The 10,540-nt window shown below is 33.3% G+C and overlaps 1 non-coding gene across 1 annotated transcript; it reads right to left on the bottom strand.

Annotated features, from left to right (window-relative positions):
- Nucleotides 1–389: 389 nt before the first annotated feature.
- On the bottom strand, nt 390–525 carry LOC123630887. Its single transcript, XR_006732826.1, has one exon. It is a non-coding gene; the product is annotated as a small nucleolar RNA SNORA48 (small nucleolar RNA).
- Nucleotides 526–10,540: the final 10,015 nt, after the last annotated feature.

The following is a 10,540-nucleotide window of genomic DNA, read 5'->3' as shown; positions in this document are numbered from 1 at the left end:
TCATTAAGTTGGTGCTGTTTAGACTATCTATTAGCTTATCCAACCTGGTGAAAATAAACTAAAACACTGAAATAACAAATCTGATACTGAACTGGAAAATAAATAGTAATCCTGCGTTATAAGTTATAGAGTACTCCATAACTCCATTTATCATCATTATTAAAATGGTTGAGATATTACAATAGTAATATCTGACACAAAGTAAAAAAGTATTATTTACATTAATTATTCATCAAACTCAGTTCATTTGGTTAATTTACTCATCAAATATTCATGTACAACGTTTTTTCAGCTATTATCCTAGATTTGAGATATAGAAAGATGCCTAAGTCCTAATACCTGGCCTTTATTTCACTTGTTCTTTGCTTTATTATAATTCCTATCACACTGAATTTGTTTTTCCCTGTGTCCAGGTATGGGCACAAACCAAAAAATAAGCTGGGATAAACAAGAGGTTGCTTTGTCTCTGGCTGATATGAAATGGGCACCACCCAATCAAATGCCACTCTATGCAGATCAGAGACATCACACTGAATTTTATCTGTGTACATGCTTCTCTATAATGCTAGATGGAAAGTTGTCTGAAGGTAAAGACCACAGAAAGAAACTCTGTTGTGACTACATTCAATGGGTTTAGGTTCAGAGAATATGAGAAAGTTAAGTCCCAACTTTTGTGAATGAGACACTCAATGCTGGCATGAAAAAGAACCTCCCTGGATAAATGAGTAATTACCCTCAAGTGACATAAGAAATTCCTCAGAAACTAACCTAACAAATAAAATGTTGGGTCCTTGGGGAAAATATTATTCTAACTCATGCCACCCTCACTTTTTTTGAATATGGTATTTTCAATCATGTAAAATCAAGCTTATAATATGACTCACAACTTTTGGAGAAGTAATATCTATCTTTAGGTATGGAAAGATGTATTGGTGGGAGAAAAGTGGTAGTGGGAGTGGCTAGTATTTTTTGAAGTATTATCCAGTGTTATTTGGTTTCTAGTATTTCTTTCTCTTCCCTAACCCTTCATCTATTTAATAAATAACCTTTTGTTGCTTTTAAAATGTTTTATAATAAAGGGAAATAAAGAGCTTAAGAGGTAGAACACATTGAATAACTAGTATTCAAACTTAGGCCATTATGACACTAGAGTGCATGCTATTAAACACTACTCAATATTGTCTCCTATCAGAACATGTGAGGTAGCCAAATGCTGTTATTAGAGCTAACTTTACTAGAAGAGAATAACATGATTGCTACCAATGAGTATATGAGTGAAAAAAGAATATTCAATGAGGTTCAAAGGGATTATGGAACTGATCAGGAAAGACAGCTTAAAATCAAGAAATTTGAGTCAACCATCAAAATCATTAAAGATTAAGAATGACTTCAGTAGGTTTAAAATTTAGAATACATATTAAAGTTTTAAAAAGGTAGATTGTGGTAAAATTATAGAAGGCTTTGTATCCTGCATAAGATTTTTTGACTTAGTTGTTGAAAGACTTTGAAAAGGATAAAGTTACCCACTTGACTATAATATAATTGCAAGTGGGATGGACTTAAAACTTAACCACTAATTGGATCATTTTTTGAGAGTGAAAGAGACTTCTCTCAATAATTACAACAGGCAAAACTAGGAGTGTTCCAGGAAAACTGGGATGGTCGTGATGTGCGTTAGGGAGAAACATGGAGGATGTTTTCCTAAAGAGGACACTGATAGCCTAGTTATAAAGCTTGAGGACCTGCACTAGCCTGATAAGAAGGAGGATAAAATCAACACAATTGATTCAAAGGCACAAGTAGAAATGGATGGACAGAGCTTGCTATTTATTTGGATGTGGCTACAGGATGGATAAAATGATGCCTGTTTTGGTTATATATGTCCAGGAGAAAATGTCATCACTAAAAATTAGTAAATCTATCGTACTAATCTGAAATTCAGCATGTGTTAGAGAAAACAAAAGAAAATGGTATGTCTATAATGTCATAAAATTGTAATGCAAAGATGCCATTAAGTTTACAAAGAGAACTGAAATTTTCTGCTAGACAGTGAGGACAAAGGACTAAGTTGTAGTCATTGTTTTCTCCCAGAATCTGGGTCAGTCCATGGCACATAGTAGGCATTTCAATTATGTTATTTTGATTATCCTTAAAAGGAAGTTTCTATTTAAAAATATGTTTTAATGTTATTTATTATAGGAAATAAATTATACTCTTGAGAAGGTATATTGGAGAACAATTATATTGTGATTATAATTCAATTCACAAACCTTATTCCAAAGCTCAATGCTCCAGCTACATCACAGAAGAGTGAATAACATCCATTTCTAAAAAATGAAATAAAGCCACCTGGTGTCTTTACTAAATCAGGATAAATGATAATCCTATGGATAGCAAAAATCAATTCACAAGTTTAATGTTACTTTAGCTCACCCAATAATTATGACAAAAATTCCAAGAAATCAGAAGATATTATTAATCTCTTTAATGTATCTAATTATATTCTGAAATGGAAAACAACAACAAAAACTAATCATTTAATCAAACTAGTAATGCGGAAGCATCGAAAAATATAAATTTCCCTTACGTGAATTGTAAAACCCCTGTTCTTTGCATTGAGGCTTTTTCTAATGTATTTATATAAGATACTAAACCAATTTTTTAATATCATTTTTTGAAGAAGCTCATCCACTAACTTTTAGTTGAACATGTCTTCCTATTGGCTAAGAAAATATAATACCAAATTACTGTATGCTAAAGAAATGTCTTATAACTGCCATTTCTTTTCTCAAAGTATTTAAGTTAATGTCTTCTTAGATTATAAGTATATGATTCTAGATGTATGTAGGATAATTGAAGGATTAACTTGATTCACCTTGGGGGAACAGAAGGTAATATTTTGTACTACATCCTAAAAAATACATTCTTCTAGGAAGCAAGAAATGGCTGTGAGATGGGCCCCATTCAACATGACTCCTATTGGCCTGTACTTGCAGCAACCATGGCCCCCAAAAAGCAAGGTAATTGAGGAGATTTTTTGAGTCACATCACCAGACAAAAACATTTAACCAGCTGGTATAGGAAATAAGGTCAAAAAACCTAGAACACACTGTGAAAAAGAACAAAATTAATGGTGAAATATCAGTCAAGGATTCAGGGTTGGCTGCAGGAGCAGAGATTAGAATTTGTCACAATAATTGTCTTTTATGAAAACCTCATAGATTTTGGGTCTGCTAAAGGGGACTATTGGGTGGATTGTGGTTTGTGGAGAGCACAATACATATCTAAGTGAGGCACAGGGTATACTGAAGAAAATACCTCCTTAAAGCACTTCGAATCCTCTTGGCCTCATTACCAGCAACATAGCTGTGGCAGCCAATTTTGAGTGGGTAAAATCTGAGAGATTCTCATGCCAAGCACATACTCTGCACCTCTTCCTTCTTGCCTTGGTTCTTCTCGATGCCGTAGCATGAGAACTTGTCGGACATTTATGTCTTTTACATATGCACAACTTGGAAGTACTAAAATGTTAATGTCCCATAGAATAATCCTTTATGCATGAGGGAAGAGGGTGACAAATAAATGTTTCCCTTTTTCATTACTGGGGAGCTGTGGTTCTGAGATTCTATTCCTAAGGCTTCTTGATAGGTCCCAGCCGTATTGAGAACCGATCATGCTCAGTGGTAGCTAAGTCAATGCACCAATTCATTAGTTTCCCCTCCTTTCCTTTATTACTCCATCATTCTCTCATTTCTGCTCCTACAAAGAAGCTATTTTCTCAGAAATTGCTGTGTTGGTACAGAGCCTAAGAAAAAACATTAGTAAAGACAGGGTCTGATTGTAGTCCCTTCTGGTGGTAGAAGGGGGAGAGGCACAGCTAGATCTAGATAAAATTTTAATGTATAAGAATTTGCCTTTCATGTTTACTTACTTTCCTCTTAAGAATCCTTGCTGTATTTGTTCTTATTATTGTGCAGGGCTCTCATGTAATCTATATCATATTTTCCTATTAAAATAATTTATTTTCAATGAGATGCTGAGTTAAAAGTGAAAAAAAAATCAACTATGTTGTCCAAATATGCAAATTGATAACAAATAATATATTACTTAACCAAGTTATCTTTTTCATTTTAGTAACAAATAATTGCAAAATCTAAGAACATAAATTTACACTAGATTGTGAAGGGTCTGTTATTGAATGTGAGGAATATAGTTTTGGAGAAAATATATTTTGATGTCCTTTACATTATTTTTGCTATAAAATGAGAAGAAACTTGGGATAAAATAACATTAATTACTTTTTCTTGAATATTATGTCTATTGTTAACAACTTTTGACATAATAGATAACAAAGGTATGTTAAATTTTGGTCAAATTTTCCAACCTGGCATAGGGATAGGATTTGAGTTACAGATCCATCTGATTATTCCTGATTTAAATTCAATTCAAGGGGAGTACATTTTGGAATTCATAAAGTCTTGGAAAATTATCACAAAATGTTGTGGCTAACAGCAATAAATGGAAATTATTGTAGTACTCATGGTTCTTTTGGGCTGATTTTATCAAAACTACTTTATAAAAAACTTTTAGAAGCATTACTTTTGAGAATTAAATGACTTAACTTTTTGCATTATATTCTGTGGAAAATAGTCAATCTAAAATATGTATAATTTTCTTAATATTTTCAGAATCTGTCCTTTACTATCTATAATTTAACATCGAATTAAGAAATTTGACTTCTGTGTTTGCCTGAAAACCACAATATTAAATTTGCCATTGAAATAGAAAAAATACATTTGTTTTCTGACTTTCATATTGATATTTTTTTCTCTGATTTAGTAAAATTATAAAAGTATATTTAATTATGCAGTCTCAGTGATTTAAAGTTAACTGTATCTACTCTACCACCATTTTCTTCTAACTCCAACCTTTAAAAGTACAGTGGTGGGTAAAGATGGATGTACAAGCATTTTTAGTTTCTTCGGTTTGCCTGCACTCTTTACACTGTTAATTTTTAAAAGATAATCTAGAACGATTTTCAAGTTAAAAAATAATCTAAGATAAAATGTGAAAACAAAGTGTCCATGGTTGTTTAGCATAATGAGAACAAGTGGTAGTGAATATTCTCTGACTTTGCTTCATTTTTTTTTTGAATGCTTGTGGAAAAATAATTGTGCTAAAAATTGTAGATGCAAGAGTTCTGCCTCTAGATATATAGAAATGACAATTGGTGAAACGATTTGTAGCAGATATGTGAATAAGTTTTATGAAGGGTAAACAAAGCAGCATAAAGAGGAGGGATAAAGTATAACTGGTTCATACTTGAGGCCAAAGGATGTAGTACCTATCTCTTTTTCATCTAAATTTTTTTCTACTTACTGGGTCTATGTTTGTTGAAGGAGTTGGAATTTAAAACTTACATTACTTTAGCACTTAATATTTTTCATGTGTCTTTGAATTTTTTTGCATACATTATTGTATTCATTCCTTTAAAAAGCAAAACAAACACATCATAATTATTGTGAAAGCTGAGAATCAACTAGACTATATGACACTACCAAAGGACTCAACTAGTCAATAATTGGATAGGAGCTCACTTAGCTTCAATGTCTTCCATCCTTCCTTTGCGTCATTAGCTTCCTTCTAGCTCGTAACTGGAGCCTTTTAAAAAGTTCTCTTATTTCCCCAACTCAATATCGTCCTTTAATGAATGTAAGAAAAAAAGTCAAATATATTGTTTTTAACTTATTAAAGAGCTACCTGTTCCGTCTATGCATTTTATCCTTTAGAGGTTTTGTGATACTTAAAATTGGCCAGTTAACATTTCACTAGTCTCTAAAAATTGCTAAATCAATGGCTGAAATAAAGGTAAAAGGCAGGTGTGGTGGAGAGGTGCTGATTCCCTAGAGCCTTTCAAACTGAAACAGAAAATATGAGTTAAAATATCGTTATTCATTTATTATGTGATCATGCTGAAGAAATATGAAAAGAATGGAGATATTTATTATTCATATGACATAATGCATGAGGTGGTTTGAAATAACTTGGAGCTAAACCAACAATAAGAAAAACAAATGTCAAGACACAAAAAGGCCGGTTATCTTAAAATATTACTATCGGCAAGAAGCATTCAGAGCCTAAATGAAAGTCCTTTATCTTTAACCACCTCATTTAATGTTAGTGGCTTCATCCTTCTAATTCTTTAGGCCAAAAAACTTGGAATAATTTTTGACTCCTGTCTTTCTCTCAAAACCTACATGCAGTCCCTTATCTCTTCTCAACAGCTTCAAAATTTAAGCAACATCTAGCCACTCCCTTCATCTCCACTGTAACTACTCTAGCCGGAAACTCCGGCGTGCCTTGTTTGGATTATTGCAGCAATCTTTAGCTATATTCCTGCTTCTTCCCTTGCCCCCTTTAGTCTATTATGAACTAATTAAGCCTGTTAAAATGAGTTCAAATGAGGGAATATTATTTCAGCTAAAAGACATTGGATGGTTTCTTATCTCATTCAGAGTAAAGGCCACATTGATTAAAATGGGCGGCAAGGACCTGGATGATAAGGCCTGCTATATCCACCCCTCCTGCTTAACTCCCTATCTCCTCTTTTCCTGCTTTATTCCTTTCCACCATCCTTCTCTCCTCTGGGACATATAAGGCCCGCCCCATCCTCAGGACCTTTGTGTTTGCTGTTTGCTCTGCCTGGAATCTTCTTGACTCATAGGTGGCATGACTCATTACATCATTCCTGTAGGTTCTCGCAAAATACTACATTCCCATTAAGGTCTGGCCTTATTTAAAATTGCAGCATCCCTTTCTAAAATTGCTTTTCTCTCTTTTATTTTATTCTATTGTATTTCAATTACCAGCAGCTTACATATAATATTTTATTATTAATATGTATACTGTTTATTGTGTGTATCCTTCCAGCCCCCAGTGAAAATAAAGGTAAGAGAAATTTGTGTTTTCCTCAATGTTTACTATCTGACACATAGTAGGTGCTCCATAAACACTTGTTGTATGAAAGAAGGACTAATATAAGGAAAAAAGGCTTCTGTGTATTTTAAGGGTAGAATCTTTTCCTCATGACTGAGCACTTAGAGAACTATGAAGGCCTGATCTGAATTCTCCAATAAAATTATATCTACTTTTTATGTATAAATCATCTAAAAACTACTCAGAGATGAGATCTTTTCACAGTGGAATCCATACTTTCATTTTCTTAATCTATCCATATATGGTCTTCATCTTGTTAGTGTACTGGTGAGCCTCAGTAACACTTCTTGTCACTTCATAGTGTTAATGTGAATTTTAAAGGAATGAAAAATTCAGTTGAAAAAATTAAAACTGCAAAGAACTATTTAGCTCTAAGTATAAGATAAGGTGTTTGTTGTTTTGGGCTATCATGGAAAGAATAAAACCTGCATTTGAATTTGGAACTTCTAATTGTGTAACTTTGGAAAAATCATGAAACTCTTTGATTTTAGTTTCTCAAGCTGTGCAATGGGAGTGCTACTGGCTCTATTTCATGGTCTATTTGGAAGGATAAAATAAGTACACAGAAATTTATAGCAACTGAGTTTCGAGCAGTATTTTTGGGGTTTTGAAAATATGCCAAGATCATGCATCCTATGCAAGATTAAAGCAAACCGTGCTCTTCTGTCCCACTGAATTGTTTTCACAGTACCTTTAGTAATCCAACAACAATATTTTTTATTGAAATACTTTATAAACATGAGTCTACTATGTTATTTAGTTATACAATTGGTTATAATCTGCTCTCAATGACTTTTCCTACATAAATACGATTAATTCCCTTAATGTATCCTCCAGTCAGTGTCTTCATTTTGATTACCTTGCCTTGAAATATTCCCAACATTTCAACTACTTATTGATCCCAAAGATCTTAAAGCAATTTTATTACTAGAGCAGCATCTCAGCACTATTATGCAGAGAAACATGCTTGAACGGAGTTTTGTTGGTTTTTATATAAGCCTTAAAGAACTTAAATTTTTTATCAGAAAACTATATTATGAAACTTTGGCATATTTCTCTACTACTTATGGTATTTATTTTTCTAAATATGCTTTTTTAATCAGGAAGATTAAATATTATGGTGTTTTTCATGTCTTGGTTTTATTTTTTAAAGGACATTTTGACTCAAGTTCTATATATAGAAGCATCCAAAGAACATTAAAGTGAATGTGGAATAGTGAAATTAGTGTTGTCCATATCAGTGAGCAAGTATTGCATCTGCTTTGATTCTTCCCACCAATTTTTTTTCACACCTTGAGAAGTTTGTCATTCTTTCAGCTGGAGGATATTTCTTCCCTCAAGCAATTCCATGCCTACCTCCTCAGTGCTGAGTGCAAATTCTAAAGCATTACTCTTCCTCCATTTAGGGGATAAACACAATATAGTATCATCTTCTTTCAAAGTCCTTTCAATATGATTTTTCTACTCTTCTTCCATACTGAAGATCTTGTCAGTCACTGACATTAACTATTCCTTCTCTACTCTAAATTCTACCGTAGCCCCAGGTAACTTCAAGTTTCATGTGGATGTTTTATGCAAACATTTTCTAGAAATTTCCTGACTTCCTCAGCTCCATGTGTTGCCCACATGCATGGTGATAACCTAAACCTTGTTAACATCTTGTGCAATCAAAAATTAGAAACCTTATATTTCAGCTCCTCACTTGTTGAAAACAAACTGTTGTCCTTTCTAGAGTTCTCATACTATGACACACAGTGCACCAAATCTGTAATATTTTATAAATCTCTATATCTTCTCATAGCCTAAAAAGGAGTTTCTTATTTAACCTTTCTAGGCAACCTGAGAACCTTGATTAATCATCTGAAGTGCTTTCTCACCACCACTCTCAAATCTCTTCCATCTCCATCCCTTCTATTGTACCCATTTGACAAAACAAGGATAACAACAAAAAACTAATCTTAATATTTGCCTTTACGGCTCCTAAACTCAGACCAGTAAAAATGCTTCAACCATGTGCACTATTACCAATGAAAACTGAGAAAACACATTATCTTTTTCCCTAAAACCTTTACTTCCTCTGTTATTCTAATCTCAATTAGTGGTACACCTAACTACCCAGCCACCTAAAGCTAGAATCTGGAAGACAATCTAAATCCTTTTTGTCTCTAAAACTTCACATCATGTTACTCATAAAATTCTAATATTTTTCTACTAGTATTTCTCAAGTTCATCTTGTTTTTCCTCCCAGCTTTCTACCACTGGACTATTTTAACCCTTAATATTATCTTTATACTTTTTTTTTTTTTTTTTTTGAGACACAGTCTCACTCTGTTGCCCAGGCTAGAGTGCCATGGCGTCAGCCTAGCTCACAGCAACCTCAAACTCTTGGGCTTAAGCGATCCTTCTGCCTCAGCCTCCCCTGTAGCTGGGACTACAGGCAAGTACCACCATGTCCGGCTAATTTTTTCTATATATATTTTTAGTTGGCCAGATAATTTTTTTCTATTTTTTTTAGGAGAGACGGGGTCTCGGTCTTGCTCAGGCTGGTCTTGAACCCCTGACCTCAAGCTATCTACCCACCTCGGCCTCCCAGAGTACTAGGATTACAGGCGTGAGCCACCACGCCCGGCCCTTAATATTATCTTAACATAATACATTGTATTATAAAAGGCTTTGAGCTGGTTTTCTTGCCTTGCTTGAGGCTTTATCTATAACAAATTCATGACTGTATCACCCTTCAGCTTAAAACCCATTAGGTGCCTCCTGCACTGCCTGTAGATCTGAGCTAAGAGTGCCTTCTCTATGTGTTCTACAAAATTTTCATATGTATCATGGAACTAAGTATTTTATTATTACTATATCATTTATTATATTATTCTATTTTATAGGCTAGCTTATTCCCATTAAATATAAGTTCTTTGATGGCTAAGACAATGTCTTATCAATTGTATGCTACTAACAAAACTTCTAGTTAGAAAAACATAAAAACTCCTTGCTTAATAAATATTTGATAAAATAGAAGAAATCATCCGTATTACTAAGGGCAGAATCCAACCAACTAATATAACAAAATAAATAAAACAAAGTGCTAAATTACAAAATTGTATTAATGTTTATATAAACATGAAAATATTAATGCAATGCATATTCAAGATATTATGCTTTAGTGCTGAGTACTTAAGCCTATGTACTTCCATAATGGCTGATGGTTTGTAAGGGTCATAGATGAATTTTGCTTTCTTTAACATATAAATAAATCCAGTGACAAAGCTGTTCATTTGATCCTGAAAATAGTGTGTCAGTTTATATCCTTATCAAATTGATTTACTATGAAAATGCAGTGGTAATGTTTATAAATTTTTAAGTTTCTGTCTCCTTCATATTTTCTCATTTTTTTCAAGTAAATGTACATCATCAAATTCATGGACCCCACATGGTTTCTATTTTATATCTAAGTCAGTGTCACCTATATGATACAAGGGTCACTGAGGGCTTATTTCCCTTATAAATTAAGAGCAGTTATACAATTGTAGTTTCATCTTTT

The sequence above is a fragment of the Lemur catta genome, chromosome 1 (assembly GCF_020740605.2).
Source record: "Lemur catta isolate mLemCat1 chromosome 1, mLemCat1.pri, whole genome shotgun sequence".
Lineage (NCBI taxonomy): Eukaryota > Metazoa > Chordata > Mammalia > Primates > Lemuridae > Lemur > Lemur catta.
The sequence above is the reverse complement of the archived record's forward strand: the minus strand, read 5'-3'. Positions and strand labels throughout refer to the sequence as shown.